The sequence below is a fragment of the Oryctolagus cuniculus genome, chromosome 15 (assembly GCF_964237555.1).
Source record: "Oryctolagus cuniculus chromosome 15, mOryCun1.1, whole genome shotgun sequence".
NCBI lineage: Eukaryota > Metazoa > Chordata > Mammalia > Lagomorpha > Leporidae > Oryctolagus > Oryctolagus cuniculus.
The window spans coordinates 22,522,389-22,545,482 of NC_091446.1; the positions used below are offsets into that span (position 1 = coordinate 22,522,389).

The 23,094-nt window shown below is 39.0% G+C and overlaps 1 long non-coding RNA gene across 1 annotated transcript in view; it reads left to right on the forward strand.

Moving 5' to 3' along the window:
- The first annotated feature begins 730 nt into the window (after positions 1-730).
- LOC127484242 (uncharacterized) overlaps positions 731-23,094 on the forward strand; it is a 59,920-nt gene continuing 37,556 nt past the window's right edge. Inside the window, exons 1-2 of the long non-coding RNA XR_011382713.1 lie at positions 731-1,227; positions 5,270-5,378. This is a non-coding gene — a long non-coding RNA (uncharacterized lncRNA). The remainder of the gene's footprint in view (positions 1,228-5,269; positions 5,379-23,094) is intronic.

Sequence of the window (23,094 nt, forward strand, 5' to 3'; positions counted from 1 at the left end):
ATTATAATGAGATAACAAGAACTACAGGTCATGTGGAGAAACAACCAGCAGCTGTAGTAGATAGTTTTAGTAGGCACCGCTTCTTTTTTTTTATTTATATTTCATTTTATTTAATGAACATAAATTTCCAAAGTACAGCTTATGGATTACAGTAGCTTCCCCCCCCTCATAACTTCCCTCCCTCCCACAACACTCCCCTCTCCCACTCCCTCTCCCCTTCCATTCACATCAAGATTAATTTTCAATTATCTTTATATACAGAAGATCAATTTAGCATATATTAAGTAAAGATTTCAACAGTTTGCACCCACACAGAAACACAAAGTGTAAAATACTATTTGAGTACTGGTTATAGCATTCATTAAACACCTAAGAGTAACTGTGTATTAATTACAGAGTTCAACCAATAGTTTTAAGTAGAACATAAAAAATACTAAAAGGGTAAAGTATTAAGTTCTTTTTTTTCTTTTTTTTGTTATATAGTTTTTTTATTTAATAAATGTGAATTTACAAAGTGCAACTTTTGTATTGTTGCGGCTCCCCCCCCCCACCTCCCTCCCTCCCTCCCGTCGCCCTCCCCTCTCCCACTCCCTCTCCCACTCCCATCCCACCCTTCATTGAGTTTCATTTTCAATTACCTTCATATACTGAAGATCAACTTAGTATACACTAAGCAAGGATTTCAACAGGCTGCACTCACACAACCGCACAAGGTATAGGGTATTGTTCGACTAGTAGTGTTGTTTTTAAGTTTCAGAGTAAAACACATTAAGGACAGAGATCCTACATGGGGAGCATGTACCCAGTGACTCCCGTTGTTGATTTAACAATTGGCACTCTTATTTATGACGTCAGCAATCACCCGAGACTCTTGCTATGAGCTGTCTAGGCTATGGAAGCCCCTTGAGTTCACCGACTCTGAACTTGTTTAGTCCAGGCCGTATCACAGTGGAGGTTCCTTCCTCCCTTCGGAGAAAGGAGCCTCTCTCCTTGATGGCCTGTTCCTTCTGCTGGGGTCTTGTTCACCAGGATCTTTCATTGAGATTGTTTTTAGGCACCGCTTCTTAAGGACGACACCTGGCCCCTGAGGTTTGCACGGGAGTGGGTGGAGCTTGGGCAATGCCCACGAGGCTGCGGCCCGGGGCACACTGCGGGCAGTACAGGTACTGGCAATCCTCAGCTCCTGTTTGAAGCTACCTCCCTATTACATCAGAGATTCTGCTGCAGGTAAGTCCCAAGTATAAGAAACTGTCAGCTACAAATGTGTACTTGACATGAAACAAGTAAAATAATTTTTCCACTCAAACCCCTTCAGAAATCCATCCTGTAAAAGCTGGCTAAAAGGCCCCTCCATTGTAATAGAAAGATTGGAAAATTGATGCTTACTAATTGTAAGAAAATATTTAAGTGCAGTTCAGGGCAAATACTGAGCAAAGAGAGCCATTTAATAACTACCTTTGGTGAATTTTATTTATGCTAAGTAGCTAATATAAAATAGAGCCTCACCAGAATGCTAGAAACAATTATTTTAAAAGCATGGTTTTTTTTTTTTTTTTTTTTTTTTTTTTTTTTTTTTTTTTTACATAGAGTTATAGGCAGTGAGAGAGAGAGACAGAGAGGTCTTCCTTCCATTGGTTCATTCCCCAAGTGGCCGCTACGGCCGGCGCTGCACCGATCCGGAGCCAAGAGCCAGGTGCTTCCTCCTGGTCTCCCATGTGGGTACAGGGGCCCAAGCACTTGGGCCATCCTCCACTGCCTTCCCAGGCCACAGCAGAAAGCTGGACTGGAAGAGGAGCAACCGGGACAGAACCCGGTGCCCATATGGGATGCCGGTACTGCAGGCAGAGGATTAACCAAGTGAGCCACGGTGCCGGCCCCTAGAAGCATGGTATTTCTTAAACACAAGAAAGAGGAACTTTAATAGGTGAGAAAGAGACACCCTGGAGTGTCAGAACTGGAAATGGAATGAGCTGCTTATACTTCAGTACCATCACAGCACCTGTATTACATCAACTGCCCCTACAGAACATGGAAATCTCTGGAAAAGCTGTACAACTGGTTTCTGGAGAACAGTGAGAAAAATCAAACACTGGAGGCCATTTGACCTGTGAAGGAAGGAGATGGTACTGTGTGTTCTACAGATCCACAACCTTGGGTCACTTCACACTCCTGGGGTGTGTGTTTGTTGAAACTCATGTAGAAAACTCCAGGCTCCTGCAGGCTTGTTGGTTTAATGTGTTAAGAGGCTGCAGCTGAGATAATGGCAGGCAACTGCAAGACGAATCCTGTGGCAGAGAGAGCCACAGTGGGGCAATCCCCAAATGTATGCACGAACTCCTCTCATATCTATGGCTGATGCCAATGTTTCACGTCTCCCAAGGGCCGTGCAGGCTGCAATGATGGAGTAAAGGAAAGTCTGGAGTAGAAATTTCAATGGGTCACCATGGGAGAAGAAAGTTTGTAGTTTGAATTCTACCAGGTTAGCCAGGTATAGTAATCATCACCCTGTGCTTTTTATTGGAACTCTAGAAGGGCCAAGCCTTAGGAGTAAAAGCTAGGTCCCACAACTAAGGTTTCACATCGAAAATCTTAAGGAAAAAAAAACTAAAAAAATAGTCAACTGAATACTGCACAGGTTCAATGTGCTTACCCAGTACGCTAAGTGTTTACTGGAGTGGAAATGAATACTCTTCGGAGGAAGGAAACTGAGGTAAAGTGTACTATGGAGCATTCGTTCATTGTGTCCAGTAAACAAAGTTCACCAACTATGTGAAGAAACAGGACAACATTAGCCAAGATTAAGAGAAAAAGCAGTCAGCAGAAAAAGTGCCCGTGTGTCCCAGGTGGGATTAGAGAGCTGAAGAAGTAATCTCAAAGTGAAACTCAACATGTAACACGTTATTTTAAGAAACAAATGGAAATGATAGAATTGCAAGGTAAAATTAATTAATTCAGAAATAGTCATAACCATCAATTGGAGAAGTAAAATAAAGTAGTAATAAAAATACCAATAGAGGTGCCAGCGCCGTGGCTCACTTGGTTAATCCTCCACCTGCGGCACAGGCATCCCATATGGGTGGCTGGGTTCTAGTCCCAGTTGCTCCTCTTCCAGTCCAGCTCTCTGCTGTGGCCTGGGAAGGTGATGGAGGATGACCCAAGTGCTTGGGCACCTGCACCCCCATGGGAAACCAAGAGGAAGCACCTGGCTCCTGGCCTCGGATCGGTGCAGCGCCGGCCGTAGCAGCCATTTGGGGGGTGAACCAATGGAAGGTAGACTTTTTTCTCTCTCTCTCTCTCACGGTCTAACTCTGCCTGTCAAATAAAAAAAATAGAAATAACAATTTGTAAAAAGTGAAAAGACAATGAGCAGGGCATGAGTGATATGTGAACAATACCCAGTGTTTCAGCAGAGGTGTAACAGGACTCCTAAGAGCAGATGACAGAAAAAAAACTGGTGGCTTATTTATTTGTGGCTGTGATAATTGTCACTAATATTTACTGAAAATTTACCACCTTCTAGGCATTATGTTAAGCCCTTACATTACAAATCATCAATGTAGTTACCTTAACTCTATCACTTAAGTATTAGTAAACAACTGATTTTGTGTATGTGTAAATAGAACTCAAAGATCTTAACTGTCTTTCCTAAGTTCCCAAAGTGTTAGAGAAATCCAAATGCGGCCCCATAGATCTTAAATCGTTCTGATACCTACATGACTACTCCCAGCACATCTTACCTTTCACCTCTAGGTGTTCCATGAAATTTTTCGAATATTCTAAATCTGCCTCCCTCCTGTTTTGATAGAGATGTTCTATATCCTCTTCTAACGAACAGGAGAAAATGTTCCAGACATGATCATACCATAGTCATGTTTTCCATATTGAAAAAGGAGAGGGGTAATGTTTCTAAAACAGGTAATACAAGCCAGTGGAAGCAATTCTCTCTGATTTATTGAAAACTTGCTTACAATACGACCAGTGATGTGTTAGAATCAGTTCTTTATGGCTTGCAAGGATGTGCGTGTGTATTTTCCAGACCTGTGTTCAGTGACCCCAAGCTGGTAGCCTGAAGTTGGTGTGGAAGAGGACACGACAGAGATTAACAAACCCCATAAATCAGCGCTTTACCCTCCCCACCAGCACACCAGAGAGAATTGATAAACATTTGCCAGCATACTGCTGACATGTACCAACATGCCACGGAACCCTATTTCAGTGGCTTAAAATAAGACTTTATTCCCTAACAAAACCACTTGAGAAAGGTAAACTCAGTCTAGTTGCGATGCATGAATCTGGGGCATGCGATTTCATCAGTTTATTTTCTCTCTATATGCAGGCTTAACTTCTGTCTGCATTGCCCCATTCTCAGTCTCTTCCTTTATAATGAAAAGATGACTACAGAAATTATAGACAGGAAAAAGGGCATGTGCCTTTCTTAGTCTTCCAGATCACATCTTAAGACTGGTTTTTATCAGCTCCGATTTATTTCTCCCTCCACCTGTGCATGCAATTTTGTGGTCAAAGGAAAGAGTTAGGCTTCTCTTCAGAACTGGATGTGGTACTATCTCTACAGTGTGGCATTAGAGAAGCTATGGTTCATTAGAGAGGAAATAAGTGCATTTTTTAACAAGGGAATGGATTCTAACTTGTGTGGCTAAAATAATAACATATATATTCTAAACTCCTAAGCTACATGGATATTCCAGGTTAAACTATGGTGTACAATTGTAATCACACAATAATTCTCAAACCAATGCGTGCACTAAGGATGCTGATGACTTTCTATGATTATGGAGTTCTTTTGTTCTTGCTATGCATGTAATTATTTTAAGTTTACCAAAGGCCTTTGTCAGGAAATTAGTACCTTCCTTTCCAGTGAACTATTTCCCTAGGATTCCAACTGAATTCCTTAGCACCTAATCTTGTCTACAGTTGCTTAAGATAACTCACTGTGCCCCCTAACACTGTCCCCTAGCAGTGAGAATGAATGGCATTGCCCTGGTTAAAAGATTTAAAAAAAAAAAAAAGAAGGGGGAGAGTGTTAGAAATGTTATTTTTCTGATGTTGCTAGAGCATTAAAAGAAAAAGAAAAACCATGAGTTTAATCTTCTGTGGGTTTTTCAAGTGATCAGGGATTTAGCATAAGAAATATTAAATGGAATCTGAGACCTTGAGAAGAATGTGATTCTATGTTTTAGTCTTATTTAAAATGAATGAGGCTGCCAGTTTCCATTTCAGCAACTATATTTTATAAAGCTGTGCTTTGCAGGCTGATGGCTGATCCTGCTGCATACAAGGATTACTGGAGAGGTGCTGTTCAGCTTTCGGATCCCGGGAGAAGCCCCTGGAGACACAACTAAGCAGACAAGCAGAGACAGGTAAAACTCTGGCTTTCAACTTATTTTCCTCTTTTTCACTTTCCCCTGTTCTTTGAACAGGTTTATATCCCCGTCAAAAAATGCTTCCTTCTATCTTGGATGTGGTTTCCCTATCCTTGTGCCCAAAGTAAAGCTGGTCTACACATTTCCAGATCGGTGTAGGTGGAGAAGGGACTCTGTTGGTAACCACTGGTCACACCTCACAGTTAACAGAAAGGTTTGCATGTGCTCTGTGCTGCATCAAGAGATCCCATTTTCATGCAAGTATATAATGTACTTACAGAAAAGATTTATTTCTTCACTGGAAACACAAAATGATGGAGAGAAAAGGATCTTCTATCAAGTAGTTCACTCCTGGATTCACTGTAGCAGTCAGGGCTGGGTTGAGCCAAAGCCAGGATCCCGAGCTCCCACACAGGGAGCAGCCGAGTCTCCCACACAGGGGACAGGGACTCAAGTACTTGGCCAGCTTCCATTGCCTTCCCAGGCACATTAGCAAGACACTGGATTGGAAGCGGAACATCCAGGACTAGAACCAGCCTCTGAAGTGGGATGCCAGTTTTACAGGTGGAGGTTTAACCTGCTGTGCCACACCACCAGCCTCAGGGCAGTTTGATTTGTCTCAGGCCTTGTCTTTATTACTTTTTAGAGCACCCTCATGCATCTCTGTCCTTCTTATCTTCAAGTCACCTTCTCAACTCTCTATTACTCTAAATCCCATCTTTATGACTATCTCATTTGTTCATATGATCCCCATGTCCCATCAGAATTTCTTATTCACCCAAGTAACTATTGATCTTATATTAAGATCCACCTTATATCATATCCCCACTGTCCCAAACTATTTCCTCCATGTTTACTTGGCTCACCATTGAAGCTGTGTAGTACACATCAGCCACATAATCCAGTTCAATACATAACCATGAAACTACTTGTGTTCTTGTGTATTTTTTATTTTTATTTTTTACATGTTTATATTTAAAGCAGCTTTAACATTCCTAGAGCACCATGGCCACAGTTTTGTACTCCTCATATATCTAAGTTCATAGCAAAACTTGTTGCTGCAATGATCCCAACTCTCTCTTCAACTCCATAAGTAGTACCTAGGCTACCATATTTCTCCTAGCACTAATTTATTAATTTTCAGACTTAAGTGTGCTTCAGTATTATCTACAGGATTTGAAAAAAGAAAAAGACACTCTTAGAATCTACTTCTGAGTTTATAATTTAGAAGGTGTTAGATAGATTCAGATATTTTGTTTTTATGTTTATAAGAGCAATCCACATTATTCTGAGGCAGGTGATACAAAACCAAACTCTGAAAACTGTTGGTGAGGAAGTTTTGAATGATTGTTTCCAAAGCTTTTCCGAGGCATGAGACAATGCTATGGGCAGAAAAAAAAGGCATCTCACACAAGCAAAGCGTCCCCAACATTCATAGCCTTGACAAAAAGATCCTCTGCCTGAAGATGCTGAGTGGCCCTGGTTTCTCTGACAAGTTATTTTTCCAGGTTGAGGATTCAGCAGTGGAAAGCCATGCACATGTGTGTTGACAAGCTCTATGAGACCCTGAGGGTTTGCAAAGGACATCCATCAGCTAGGATACAAGGCTACTCATTTACCTAACAAACCATGTAGTAAGATTCTCTCATGTTTTATTTCTTACCAGTTGTTGTTAAATGAACATAAAAGCATGTGATCCTACCCACAGTCCAGCTTTTGTGAATGATCAGGGGTCATCTCCTGTAGCACCTTCCTCATGCTGATCCTGCAAATGGTTTAGCTGGGAAGCCTGGAGAAGAGATGTTTCAGTGGCTCATCCAGTGCCAACCAGCACCGCAGTGAGGAGTTTTCACGTGAGGCTCCAGTACCTGGGGTAGGGAAGCGCATGAGAAGCAGCTACAGCAGAATGACACAATAAGCCCTGTTCCATTTGAGGTTAAGGGAGTGGAGGTTCTAGCACCTAATCCATACAAAATAATGGCAACTAAATTTATTAAACCCTTTGCTTAAAGTTTTCACTCCATGCCTATTCTCACTTGAGCTTCCCAGTAATGTTAAATTGTTCATTTGAAAGATGAAGAAAACATATTTCATACAAAGTAAATGATTTGCTTGATATTTCAGAGTTTGTAGGTGACAAAAAGCAGATTCTAAGCAGGAAGGCTGATTTCAGAGATTACTCTGAACCACTAAAACCGTGTGCCACTACTTCACATGTTCGGGTTATCAGCTTAAACTCTACACAAGTATTGGGGTATAAGGTTATACCCCAATAAGCCCATTGTACTTTGAAAATGTGTTGAGCCTACTGAACATGGTAGCTGAGCAACACAGTACACTACAGAATGTCAGTTGCTCGTCATCTTGTGGCTGACTAGGAGCTGCAGCTCACTGCCACTGCTCTGCCTCACAAGACAGACTCATACTGAATACCATAGCCCAGATGAAGATCAAAATTTGAAGTACAGTGTCTACTGAAAGCATATTGCTTTAGTATCATTGTAAGGTTGAGAAATTATCAAAATTTGAAGTACAGTGTCTACTGAAAGCATATTGCTTTAGTATCATTGTAAGGTTGAGAAATTATAAGTTCATTTTTAAAGAATTATTTATTTGAAATGTGGAGTCAGAGAGAGAGAGAATTTTCCATCTACTAGTTTACTCCCTGAATGGCTATAATAGCCAGGGCTGGACCAAGAGGAAGCCAGGAGCCTGGAACTCCATCCATGTCTCCCAAGTAGGTGGCAGGGACACGAGTACTTGGGCCATATTTTGCTGCTTTTCCAGGCACATTAACAGGAACCTGGATTAGAATTGGACCAGCCAGTCCTCGAACCTGCACTCTTGTGGATCCTGGCATAACAGGCAGTGATGTAACCTGCTGCACCAAAATGTGAAGCCCTGTAATTGAATTTTTTAAGTTGTCATTTCTGAATATCGTGTAAGATGAACCTGCAGTTCAAGTTAAAATACGCATACGAGAGGCAAGTTAAAATTAAGGGCTTGCAGTGTTTTTAGGTAATACAAAATATGTATTTACCAAATAGAGTATAACATTTACTTTTAACCTACTGTAATTATATGGGACTGCAGAGTAGTACATGAAATCCTTCACTTGTAAATATTAGATGAAAAATTTCCATGATGAATAGGAAAATATGTTTTTGGCTGCTAGCCTGAATTAAGTGAATCATATTCACATATTTTATAGTAAATAGCATTTGTGCTAAAAATAATATGAAATTACCTATTCTACCATTCTCTGATATCTTATCTATACAATGGTTCTAGGAGTAGGAAATCAAACCATATATTTAAAAAGTGCCTTTAACTCTACCAAATCTTAAATTATTAAATTTTCTTGTGAAAAAATCATTGTACTAAAATTTAGCAACTGCTAATATGATTGAAGATATGGGAATCATATACATAAAAACAGACCTGAGATTCCTTTGCAAAGAATAAGACATAAGAATATATTTCCAACTCATTAGGAGAAGTAGGGAATAGGACTTAAGAAAAACAAAACTTCAGAATGGACTGTTACCAGAGAACTGCAAGGATAAGGCCACTGAAATTTTAATATTGACCATCCATTCAAGAAAATTTAGTAAACCAGAAGCTGGGATTCTGGGACTAGGACTTTTTTGGGATGCACTATTTACATGGGGAAAAAAAAGTCAAAGGGAGATTTTTTTTCATGCAACTGGAGTGTTTTAGAAAAGGGAAAAGGACTAGCTTCTATCAGTGGAAAGTTTGGAGGGCTGTCTTTTTATGCATGGAGGGAAACATTTCTCAGATCTGTCACACTTAGCATCAATTTGCCATCACTGAAGACATTGAAAGAGAAACTAGAACACCCAGAGGGGTTCCTGAAAGAGGGCTGTGCACACTGGAAAGTGGGGTGATGAGCACGGGTTCTTGAACCTGCTTACTTATCAGAATCATCTGGAAAATACTGAGACTTGAAAACATGAGACAGTCTGAGTCTCTTGCTGTGGAGAGAGCCTGAGAACTTGTGGTTGGGGCACGTAACCCTAGCTACTCTGCTACCGCCACCTGCCAGGACACCCACTGGACTGAGATCTCCTACGGGCTCATTCAGGTTTATGATTATCTAAAATAGTTTTGAAAATATGGACCTTGTATGGAGCACATAAACTGTGTGAAAGACTTGCCATTTGCATTTCATTATTTATGTTTTCAGATGTGTGTTGCATCCCATGGGTCTGATTCTCTTTTATAAATGACTAAAATTATATTTTGTGAGGTATTGTAGTGATGAAGTAGAAAATCCACAACACATCCTCCCCAATCCACATTTCCTTGCAGTCAAGAAGAGAGTCCCTGGTGGAATAATGGCATCTGGAATGCAGAAGGGAGGTGCCTCAGGAAGGTAGTACCACCTGTGCCAATTTTATAAGCTAGAATACCACAGACAGCATTTCATCGCCAGGCTCCCAAACCACCATGACTACTGAAGTGCCTCCTGTAGTACATGACTTAAAATAACTCAAGGAGCAGGAATAATGGGGTAAAGGGATACAAGAACAAAATTGGGGAAAAAGTATTTTCCAAATGGAATATTTGTCTTATTAAAGCCTTGGGCTCCTGCCAATCTTGAGCGCATAACTACACATAAAGCCAAACAGAAATTCCTCAAAAGAAGCTGGTTGAACAGGAGAAGATAGGAAATATAAAGCAAATGCTGTAATACAATCAGTCAGTATGACTGGTTTCTGACATGGGACAGTGCCCAGGATATTAATAGCTTAAATTTCTGATGCCTGCTGACCTGAAGAAAGATACAGCAGGCACATCGTTTATTTTTTCTTCCAGGATAGGATAAGAAAGAAAGTCATTTTTTTCCAATTCAAAGCAGCCTACATGTTGCTAAATTAAAATCATTTCTGGATAAGGTATACGTCACTCAGGTCTTCAATCTCTCCCTTCATTAGCAACAAATCAATATCCAGCACAGTTGCTTGCAGCTTTTTAAATATCAAACACAGCTGCTAGTGGATGCTGTCAGTAAGGCCAGTGAGGCAGGTACTATATTACCAGAACCATAAAAAGCCAGGGCAAGAGCCAATTATTGCATTGCAAGAGAGGGAGAGGGAGATGGAGGAAGAATATAATAGAATAAAATAGCCTTCTGGCTATAAAATAATACTATTGGGGTGGGAGTTTAGCACAGTAGACAAGTTCCCAGTTGAGACTCTCACAACCCATAGTGGAGTACCAACTTTCCAGTTCTTGTTCTGCTGTGGATCCCAGCTTCTTGCAAATGCATACCCTTGGGGGCAGCAGGTTGGGGCTCTAGGACTTGGGTCTATTCATATGGAAGACCCAGATAAAATCCCCAGCTCCTGGCTTTGGCCTGACCCAGCACTGGCTGTTGTTGACATTTAGACGGTCAACCAGCAGATGGGAGGTGGATCTCTTTCAGCCTTCAAGATAAATAAAAATAACTAAACAGATTATTTTTTAGAAATAAAACAATTATTGACACTGGAGATAGGGAACTTTCTGGAAATAACAATAGGGAACTTGTATTTTACAATTTTGCTCATTCAAGTATTTTGTGTTCTTCTGCAACAAGACAATAAATACCATAGGTGACTTCTGTGATGTGATACAGTAGTCCTTTCTGTAACTATGGGTTGGTATAGACATACTCTGATACAAAATATCTGAACTATCAAGAAGAAACACTTCAAATCTTGTCAATAAATGTAAATTCTATGGTTTAGAAGAAATTAGAAGGGAGACCAAGAAAGAGGCACGTGAGCATAGTTGTTTACAGAGAATGGAGAGAACAAGCATAAATACGGGCATGTATATTGTGTTTATATATGGTATGGAGGCATACTAAATGTGTTAATATGATTTTAGTTCTCTGCAATCCTAACTAAGAAAAGCCTGGTCTATGTGAGTGTGTAAAAGAAACTGGACATCCATGTGCGTGAGTGGTTCTTCACTCTTATCCCTCACTGTTTGAGCTTACACTATGATTGTAACTTGTATCCCAAATTAATTGAATTTTCATTTATTTTTAAAAATGATTATCTCACTAAGTATAAATCAGAGTAGTACAATACATTATTATATAAATGTTATAAAAATATACTATGCAAAAATACAAGGAAAAAGGCAATGAGAGTTAATTATTATTACCTTGTAAACTTCATTCTTTAAATAGTTTATCATTCAGAATAAAATAGAATATGGGAACCCGACTAAAGCAAGCCATTTGTCTGTCTAGTAGCAAGAGTCAAGGTCACTCAGTGTTACTCTTTTTACCTATATCTCTTTGTTCTTCCTGTTCAGGACCCCAGAAAATAGCCTGCAGATGGTAGCCTGCAGAAATTGAAAGAAATCAGAAATGATTTTTTGAAACAAATATTTTATATAAACCATGTTTTCTAGGATAAAGACAAGCAGATAAAATGGATTACACTGGAAAGATTTTAAGACAGATAAAAAGATAAGCAAGGAGCAATGTTTTGAAAGACAAGCTGTAAATTGGCAGGCAGGTATTCTGGACTTCCTCAAGCTCCTGGGTTTACGAATAATTGTACCACTAATTGCCACATAAGTCAGAGCAGTCAGGACAAAGAGCTACAGCAATAATTTAGAACCAATAGCAAGGATTTATGAAAATGAGATTTGTGCTTGAAAATCCTTCTAGAAAGTCTGAAGTATGAATACATTGCTAAAATCCAGCACCTCACAAGATTCCCTGATTGTATAAATTCAAGGAATACAGATAAGAAGTAAAAGGGGATACATTTTCTCTTTCAATTGCAGATGCTACCTCAGAATTAAAGAATACATTCTTAATTCTAAAAATAGTGATCTTTCTAGATAGGTCAAAGTAGTTAAATTAATAAAATACATATTTTAATTCATCCATGGCTAAGATGGGAATTGGGTCTCAATCAAGTTTAGATTTAATAATATATGGTCATCCTGCTTCCATCAGACATTGTTGTTGGTAACTTTCCCCAAATTTTGGTTTTCCAGTGTTGATATTTTTCATAACAAATGGGCCTATACAGGATTCATTGACTGACACTGGGTTTGGAATTAACTAAATGGTTTAGAATCAAAGGCAATTGTCCTTGTCTTAAGCCAAGTCTTGGCTGAAATCATCATTGTTTTAATCTAAGTTTTTTCAGAGGTGCCAAAGATACCAGCTGTTATGTTGGTCAATTCTCACCTGTCAGATTATAACCTGGAATTTGAGTAAATAACTTCCCATGAGCCAAAAATTTCAATTTCTTGGCAATGTGCCCGCCTATGGCTACACACAGTAATTTCTGCAAATACTTGGTCCTGATTCTGTAACTTCAAAATAGAAACTCACATTCATTGTGCATTTGTGGTGGACCAGACACAAACAAAAGGAATTCAAAGCGAAATATGACATAGCTAAATATGACATTGTCCATAGGTTGCTTACAGTCTGCTAAGGAGCAGTAGATATGGGGAGGAGGGGATTGCCACCTTATGTCATAACTGCATATTCAATTATGCAGTTTGAATATTTGAATGAGTAAAATTGGTATAGTATAATCCTATTCTATTCCAAAACGGATCCTCAAGGATGCATGATGTATAAGGACTTCAGTGATAGAAAAAGTAGCCTATAGAAATACTAGTTTCAATACTTCACACGGTGGAGTACTTATTTGTGCTAGTAACTATGCTAAGTTATTTCCATACATTATTACATTTTAAATCTCAAACAAATTTATCAGGTAGAGGTCATTACTATTTTCATTTTACTGGTAAGTTAAAGGGCAGTTTAGTGCAACTAAGTGGGAGCCCAACATTAAGAATTGGGCTACACGTTTTCTGTCGAATATGATAGGCTCTTCTCCCAGTGATGATGCGGGGTTGGGGTGGAGGCTGGAACAACTGGAAGCACCTGTGCTTAGTAGGGACTGGAACAAGAACTCAGCAAAGCAAGCAAGTGTAAATCCTCTAGAGTCAAGAAGAGATTAGATCAGAAAACACTGAGTCCCATAGTAAGATGCCTGGGCTTTTAAGTGGAAAGCAATTAAAGAAGACATTTAATAGAGAGATGCAATGTTCAGATTTGCATTTGAGTGAACATATCCCAGCAGAACTGAGGATAAGTAGATTAGAGATAGAGGAAACTAGCGATAGAGTTGGGACAGCAATGGCAGTGTAATGTAGAGTGAAAGCAGGACATAACTATTTAAAAGTAGAGTTGTGGGACATTTTGAAGAACTCAACCAAGATGATAAGTGAGATCAGGAATTTCTGATGCTTCTGTGGGGTCACAGGTAACTAAATAGATTGTATCACTTATTGACATATTGCATACAGTAAGAAGTTGGGAAGTTTTGGTATGTATTTTTTTGTTGTGTTGTGTTGTGTTTGTTTTGTCCATGTAAACTTGGAGGGATTCTTAGGCAGACATGAAAACATGCGTTGGCTTATGTGGGTCTAGGATTCAGCCGAGAGGGGACCCAGAATACACTGTGATAACATCTTTGAAAGAGTCGCGTTGGTGGCAAAGTGAAGAGGGAATTAAATCAAAATAGCAGGGTTTGATTTAGATGCCACAAATGTTGTGTTATTACATTATAAATGTCAGGATACAGTACCAGAATATTTATTGATAAATCTGCTTGCATTTTGACTAACAGTGATGATAATACACATGGGATTTAGATAAAAGAAACAATGTCCACTATGCTAGATTGATTTTTTTAATGGCTTCCATTTACCGAATTCTTGAAATGTGACTCTGTGACTCCTCAATTACCTTCAACGAATGAAGAATGTTTCTTCAACCTTTGAATCTGGAGTATCTTTGAATCATATGCCCCAATAGAATGTACAAGTTCTAAGCCTTGATCACAAGAGGGCTTGCATGCTTCTACTTTCTCTGTCTCTTGGAATTCACAACTGTCAGGGTAAGAAACCAACCCTAGTGGTAGGCATTTGGCCTGTCGCAGTCCTGCTTCAAAGAGCCTGGGTTTGGTATCTGTCTTCACTACTGACCAGCGTCTTCCTAATGGAGACCCTGGGGGCAGCAGTGGTAGCGCAAATGATTGGATTGTCTCATTCATGTAGGATACCTGGGTTGAGTGATCCGGCAGATGGGAGCTGGTGCACTTTCCACTCTAGCACTCTATCACTCTATTTCTCTGTACCCCTCAAAAAAAAAAAAAAAAAGAGCTTACCAATTAAAAAAATAACAAGCACTAATCTGCTGGAACGTGAAAAGTAACTTGAAGAGAAGCTCCACTTTTTTTTAGCCAAGGTCTTCCAGAACAACAAACAGCAGATACCACATGCAGAACTGGGTCCTATGGAACTTCTCACTAACCAGTAGAGTCATCAGCAAAATTTTGTTGTTTCAATAAACTGTATTTTGAAATATCTTGCTAACAATAGCCAAAAGCATCCTTTTAAACTTCAGATTATTTTTTAAAGTTTGCTGTAGGAATGCAAAGAAAAAAATAAGATCTGAAAATATTTCCATAATATTAGGTGTACAATTAAATGAAAATTTGACATTTGTGTTTTACTATGCATATAGTTATTTAAGTATGCCATTTATACTTATGTGGTTTAAGCCATGTAGAGGAAAATAATATCACCATCAAAAAGGGAGCTTTTATCCACAGTCTGATTCACTTGTCATTTAGCCAGGGTGATAACAGTGCAGGCTCCTGGAGCAGGCAGGTAGAAAGCTAAATCACACTCTACACCCTCATTAGATCATGACTCTGGGCAAGAATCCTTGCTCCCCATTTTCCTCTAAGCTCATGTAATTTTTTCTTTCTAAACATTTGGACAACTTTTTAAAGAAGAACAAATATATTCAGATACACTTTCATCCAAATAGAGAAAGATTCCATCCTGCATCCTCAATATTCTATCCTTCCAAAACTTACCTTTTTAAAGATTCTCACGGAAGTTATTAGATTCGCTACACTGGGATGTCTTTGAGGAAGAATCATGAAAGCAGGACTCAGGATTTCAGTCACTGCACAGCTTTAGGTTCTATGTTTTAGATCCATTTGGGCACATCTGACCAACTTGGAAAGGACTGTTTATTTATTTATTTTTTCAATAAAAGATCTGTGGCATAGTGGGTTGAACTGCTGCCTGTAGCACCAGCATCCTATATGGGCACTGATTCGAGTCTCGGCTACTTCACTTCCAATCCAGCTCTCTGCTAATATGCCTGGGAAAACAGCAGAGGATGGCCCAAGTACTTGGACCCCTGAACCCACATGGGAGACCTGAAAGAAGCTCCTGGTTCTTGGCTTTGGCCTGGTACAGCTCTGGCTATTGTAGTCATTTGAGGAGTGAACCAGAGAATGGAAGATTCTCTCTCTCTCTGCCTGTACCTCTTTGTAATTCCACCTTTCAAATAAATAAATATTTTTAAAAGAGATTTTCAAATTCAAATCAGTTTGCCAGGCTTTCTAGGCTGAGCTCAGCTGACCTATCCAATATGTATTTGAACTGCACTGAACTGTTACTGTCATATAAGCATGATCTATTCTTCATCACTACTCAGCCGGAACTGCAGAGTCTAGATCATTGATTCCTGTAACCTCACTTTCTGATGGAGGCCCCAGCCTCTTGAGATGGACAACCCCCTGTGATGAGGACACAGAGGGAATACTCTCCTCCACTCGTGTCACCATCATTCTATTGAACTGTCAGATTCCAGTCTCTCTGGGCTTGAGAATACTGTGTATTTCCTCATCTGCCTTTGTAATCCCAAGTCTGAATGATGCATTTCATAATGGTAAGCACAAATATACAGGGTCTTGGCACTCACAGGGCTTGTTCCTGTTTGTAAGATAGGATTAACTTTCCTAAAGGACATTTTTGTGTTGCCAGAGGGAATGGCAAGCTCCCACAGATGCTAACCTTAACACAATGAATTTCATGTGTCCAAGAACAGAAGCGAAGCCTTATCATTGAACTTCTACATTATAAGCAGGTACAACTGATTTGATCAAAAGCCCAAGACTTTACTATGCAATGCATATCTAAATCTGTTTTTTCTTATTCAAAAACATTTATCTGACAAATTAAAATTGTACATATTTAAAAGGGAATTACCACATTCAAATATTTACAAAGTCATTGTTCTTCACAAGGCAAAATGGCAGGTAATATCAAGTCTTAATAATTATTTTCAGAAATTAGAGAACTTGTACACTGAGGTTGGGAATTTTATAGGGTATGGCTGCCTTGGAAAGCAGCTGCGAAGTTCCTCAAACAGTTAAACATGGAGCTACCATATGATCCAACAACTCTTTCACTAAATATATATCCAAGAAAATTAAAAATTAATGTGTACACAAAAACTTGTACATAAATGTTCACAAAAGCATTCTTCATAAAAGTACAAATCTATAGCAACACAAATGTCCATCAACTGATGAATGGCTAAATAAAATGTGGGATATACATGTGATGAAATTTTATTTGGCAATAAAAACATGATGGGCTGATACATGCTACAATATGAATGAACCTTGAAAACATTAAGTGAAAATGAGAAGATATAAAAGGCCACATATAATATATACATGTGAAACACATATTTGTATGAACATACAATATTATATACATGAATATACATAAAATATCAATAATAGGCATATCTCTAGCCAGAAGTACATTACTGGGTAAGAGTGCAGAAAGAGCAGATTTGTTTGATGGCTAAGGAATGCAGAGCGTCTTTTCTTTGAACAATGAAAATATTCTGAAATTAATTATGAAGGATGCTTCATTGTGTGAATATATTAAAAGCCACTGCATTATACACTTCAAAGTGCATAATTTGAAAGTGTATAATTGTACAGTATATGTGCAATGTCTGCATAAACCTATTTTTGAAAATAAGGAAACAAAAGGAGTCTTAAATTTTCAGATTATTCACAGCAGTTTTCCCAAAAATATTGAAATGTCCTACAGAATTACCCTGATGGATATAATCAGATTAAGTTTATAAAACCTGTTACTCTTGCACAAAGCAAGGCCCTGCAGTGTGAGGAATGAGTGGAATACATTGCCACCTGGGATCCAGCAGGGTCTCTTTTTCTCAGAGAAATTCCATAAATCTGTCAGTCTTTGTCCCCACAGGACTTTCTGGAGTGCAGTAATACGCTGCTCCAGGAAGGTTTCTTACAACTACCTCTCTGGGAGTGAGCCTTTGATGGCTGCCCATCCACCTTTAATGACTCTTGACAGAGAATTAGAGAATTCAGCAAATACACAGACAACCCTGGGATCTAGGAAGACCCCACCACTGGCAAAACTGTGCTACCTGCAGCTTTTAGTGCTTTTTTAAAAGAATAATGTTTGGTTGCTGTACCCCCAGAGGATGGTGTCTCTTCCTCATCTAAATTTGCAGACTTAAAAAAAGGCTATGGACCTCAGGAAAGACGATGTGTGTGATCAGGCTGGGGAAGCCACAGTATGGAGAGAGTCTGGGCCTAAGGGAGGTGCTGTCACAACCCAGCCCATTCTGCTCACAGAGATTTAAATCTGTCCATCATTTTCATTCCTATGGAAATGAATAGATATTTATGGCTGTATGTTTCCAAGGAAAGTTTGGCTCCAGTTAATACTGAGTTTTAAATAGCAAATCTTGGCTTTGGTGCTTTATTGGAAATATCTCCAATTATTTTAATAAAATTTGTATTTTGAGCTGTCATGTGCTAGTAATGTGAAGAATACAAAATATAAAGACCTTGCATGCTTCAGGAAACTCTTCAACACAGATACAGTTAAATCTATGGATCCAGATCCATGGTGTATGTAGATCATCACTGCCTAGTACCGTGGTGCACTTAGCAGTCACTGATCACCAGAGAAAGTTCTCACGTTCTCTTCTCCAGTATCAAGCACATGTTCTGAACTTTTTGGGTATCCTTCTCACATAAAACCACCAGCTTTGTACTATACTCTGACATCTATGTGGGAAGAGGATGAGCAAGAGAGAGAGTATCAAAGGAATAGGGAAACTAAAGTTGTTTGGAGGTATACTAAGAAAATCGGAACTTAGAGTCCGATAAGCTGAACAGTAAAGCATCTTGAAGTCATCTTGAACTTTGCATCATCCCTTAGTAGAGGGATAATATAGAAATAGCCACTTTTTCCTGTAATTCTCATTTGTTTGATTTGAGAAATGGCCATCAAGATTGTATCACTGACAGTCTGGCCATGAAGATGAAGAAATATAAGATAAAGGAAAACATTGCAGATACAGGGCAGCCAATCAGAATAGCAACATGCACTCCTCAGTTCAGCTTTGTGTTGATCCTAACCAGGGGTATGATTCCTCAAGTGTGTGGTACCCTATCAGTGACTGTTTTCCTACACAGAACAGAAGTCGCCCTCCATTCCCACAGTTGCAAACCATAGAGTGATGAAGGCATGCTCTGAGCATCCCAAAGTGTGAATCATCCTGCCACTTTCTGCTCTCTTGTCATTTTCAGTGGGATTCAGGCAGTTGACCATCTTGGAACAGATTTCAGTTGTAAAGCTAAATTATATGAAATATGTATCCTAGAGTATTTGCAACTGCCTGTGAAGGAAATTTGGGAAAGTGGATTGGGAAACTGGAATGAAGTAGTTAAATCCTGCCAATTCGCATACTCCATGCTTCTAGAGAATACAAACTTTTTTTTTTTTTTTTGGACAGGCAGAGTGGACAGTGAGAGAGAGAGAGAGACAGAGAGAAAGGTCTTCCTTTGCCATTGGTTCACTCTCCAATGGCCACCGCGGCTGGCACACTGTGCTTATCTGAAGCCAGGAGCCAGGTGCTTCTCCTGGTCTCCCATGTGGGTGCAGGGCCCAAGGACTTGGGCCATCCTCCACTGCACTCCTGGGCCAGAGCAGAGAGCTGGACTGGAATAGGGGCAACCGGGACAGGATCCGGCACCCCGACCAAGACTAGAACCCGGTGTGCCGGCGCCGCAGGCGGAGGATTAGCCTATTGAGCCACGGCACTAGAGAATACAAACTTCTTAAAGGATTAATACATGAATGATAATAACATAAAAACAAAATGGTTTTTATCCCCTGTAAGACTTGTGCTATTATTAACTGCATTTCCATAAAAAAGACCAATCTGTTCCATGCAAATAGCATTCAGCTGTCCAAATGCACATGAACATATCATCCCCTTGTCCCACTGAAAGAGCCATGCCAAAATATGGCATAAATTGGGGTAGACAGAGAAACTTGTTAGACATCCCCATACGGTTTGATTACTTGGGCAGTGTATCTCTACCATCAGTTAAGAGTGTAATATGCTGCAAGAACATACCCTGGTTTAGGATGGCTATATCTGAACCTAATTTTAAGATGCAAATACAGTTTTCTATCAGCAGATAGCATGATTTATTATAAAATTTGCAAGTGATGTCTTTGAGATCCAGAGGCATATCTCACAGATGCTGTCTCTGTGATCATGAGTCTCTCTCCTATCAGTCAGTTTGCAATTTCCTTCAGTTTTTCCTTTTTCCAACTTAACTTTCCTATTCTTGTTTACCTTACTCCTACTAACTGAAAAAAACCCCTGAAATAATATGGTAAAAACTACATGCCTTTACAGTGACTTTCACTTAAGCAGAAGGAATCACTATGACAGCACCTGAGTTTTTTATGAGCATCCACTCATAGAGGTAGTGATGGTCTGGAGAATTTTATTAACAGAGATCCTGAAGCAGCATCTAAGTTCAGAGCAGGAAGTACATGGCAGTGAGGAAGGTACAAAGATCACTCTCTGTGGCTGCTGTATTACAACTTTAAGCTACATGTGAAAGGATCTTCTAATAGATTCCTCCGTTTCATCAGAGGGAAATATGAGAGCCACATGTTGTCATGGCTGCCACAGATGGAACACTTAAAAGGGTTGTTCACAAGCTTTCAAACCAAAAGAATTCTACTTCAAGGCAAGAGCTCAGTTTGCCATCATCAGAATTTATTCAATCATAGCACAAATCTTATCCTCAAAAAACAAAATTGTATTCTGTACCTTCCTTCTGCCACCCCTTAAAAAGCAGCCTTCTTTTAAGATGTGGGTCCAAGGGCTTTCTGCTTCAGTGTGAATCATAGGAGGAAATGTATGATATTAAGGAAGTTTTCCACGTGTGTTAAACCTGCCTGGAGTGATGTATTGAGGAAAATCTTAAGAGTGTGTGTGTGTGTCCTGCCTTAATCAATGGATTATCAGCAACTACCTTAGGAAAAAAATGGGGAGTGGGAAAACTGATGTCTTATATTTTTGATTGATGTGTAGTGAGACATCCAGAACTGCTTTTTACAAATTGTCTGACCTTGGTCATGTGACTGGACTGTGATCCGGGCTAGAAGACTATTTACTAAAATTCATAGGAATGAAGAGTATTTGGTGTTCTGTTAAACTTGATTTGAGCATAATTTCAGACTTACAAAAAGTTGTAAGACTTGCCCAATGAAGTTTCACATATACTTCACACAGATTTCTCAGATGTAACATATTCACTCTTATGTTTGTTTTTTTTTTATTATTGTTTGCAGTAATCTAAGGATTTCTCTCTCTCACTTGCTTTCTCTTTAGGCCTTCTTCCTCCCTACTTTCTCTTTCTTTCTTTCATGTCTATCTGCATGTCTATCAATACCTACACACACATGCACATTACATATATTGGATAAACTTAGTGACATTTTTACAAAATGTATCACCAAACTTACAAACGTTGTCATTTCTGGGAATCAATGGTAAGTTTAATAGGGCTTCCCTGCCCAAATGAATTGTGCTACTATATATATATATATATATATATATTTTAAAGGAAATTAGAAATCTTAATAAAAGATTAAAATATAAATTTTGTATTGTTCGAGAACATGTGAGGATATTTTTAGAGAATGTGGGAGGTTATTGTAATTTTTCTAAAGGAAAACAAAATGAACTGGGATTTAAAGGATGAGTAGGCATTGATTAGGAGGTGGTTGATAGGAAATACAAGAGTGGGCCACAAGGATGACACTACATCTGAGAGATTCTGATGGATGTAAGAGGCATAAAGCAGACTGAGGTTTGTCACAGCAAGCAAAAGCAAAGTGTAGAATGTGACAAATATATAAAGAGCAATTTATGTTGTTATTAAGGATCAAAAATTTTTAAGTTATTCTACCTGGAAAAGGAGAATGATATCTTTGGAACACCCTTTTATAGAATAAACTGTTGCCCAATTCTAGAATAAAAAATAAAGACAATTAAGATCATCAGAATAAAAATTAGCAGAGACATAATCTTATTTTGTGTAAGGCATTGAGTTTAGTGGTAAAATAGAAAGCTATTTTTAGTGGGGTGAATCTGGATTGAGGAGACCAGGTCAGAAGTTCTTGCCTCAGGCCAAGCTTCTACTGGATCATGGATGATAGGTATTCTGTAATACAAAATTTAATGTTGAGTTCCTCTTATATGCCAAATCCTGTGTTAGGGGATGAAAATGAAAAGGGGTGGGTAGATACAAATGATATTTAAGAAATGAATCGATCATCTATGTTGACATATTGGATATAAAATAAAGAGGACTATTTTCAAAGTATCAGTCAAGTGTCAGACTTGTGGAAAAAGAAATATAATGCTTTTAGAGTTTCCACATTCAGGAGGAAACTCCAGTACTTGAACTGGACAATTAGTAAATTTGTGAAGACCTTGAAATATATTTTGGTAAATGTCACAAGCCCAACTAGTCAAGTGAGTCTAGAGCTTTGAGAAGAGGACCAAGTTAGAGACACAGGGCAGTTTGTAAGTGATCTGCAAATAGGTGGCATGCAATGTGATAGGTGTAATGAATTCTTCTAAGATGAGAGAATAGAAGGAGGTTAAGGATTGAGTTCCTACTGATCCTTACCCTCAAGTATTTAATGGCTGGTTTGAGAGGAATGAACTTGGCAAGAGATATACAGTAAGTAATCATAACAGCATGACTTGTGGAACTATAGTTTTTAATGAAGCCAGGACTTCCAATAGTGTCAAATAATTATAATACGGCACATAAGCAGAGCAATTAACTATTCATTGGACTACTGACATGGAACTCATGGTTTTAACAAAAATGTTTTGCTTAGAGTGATGGGACTGTAGCTAAAATGTGGTTTGCTGGGAAGGGGCAGGTTAAAACATCAGGGAGATTTTCTAGTGCAGTTGACTACAAAGAGAAAAGAGTAAGATTAGACCCTGGATAATTTCTCAAAGGAAATATGTAACTGCCCTCTGGGTCTAAGACTAAGGGTTTTCTTTTCTTTCCTTTAGATTCCATGCTTCAGCAAACCACACAGGTGCAAATCTCAGGTCTTCACAGGAGGTATCCTCAGAGGTCAGTTAAGAGAATCCATTCTAGTTCTGAAACACAAAATGATCATCTCACATAAACAAATTTCTCAGCGAATAAGTGCCTAGGTTGCTGTTGGAAGGGTTCCCAGGATGGAACGATAACATTTGACAACCACCATAGGGGTTTTATCTTTATTAACCAACGTGCAGCTCTGGGGGATGTCTCAATATGAATAAATGATGTTTTTGCTAATGCAGCCAGTATTCAAAAGTAACAAATCCACTGCTTTACATGGCAAGCAATAGTGACAGTTTTGTTTTCCTAAATAATCTGTCTCATTAACTGAAGCTATCTACTTTCTTAGC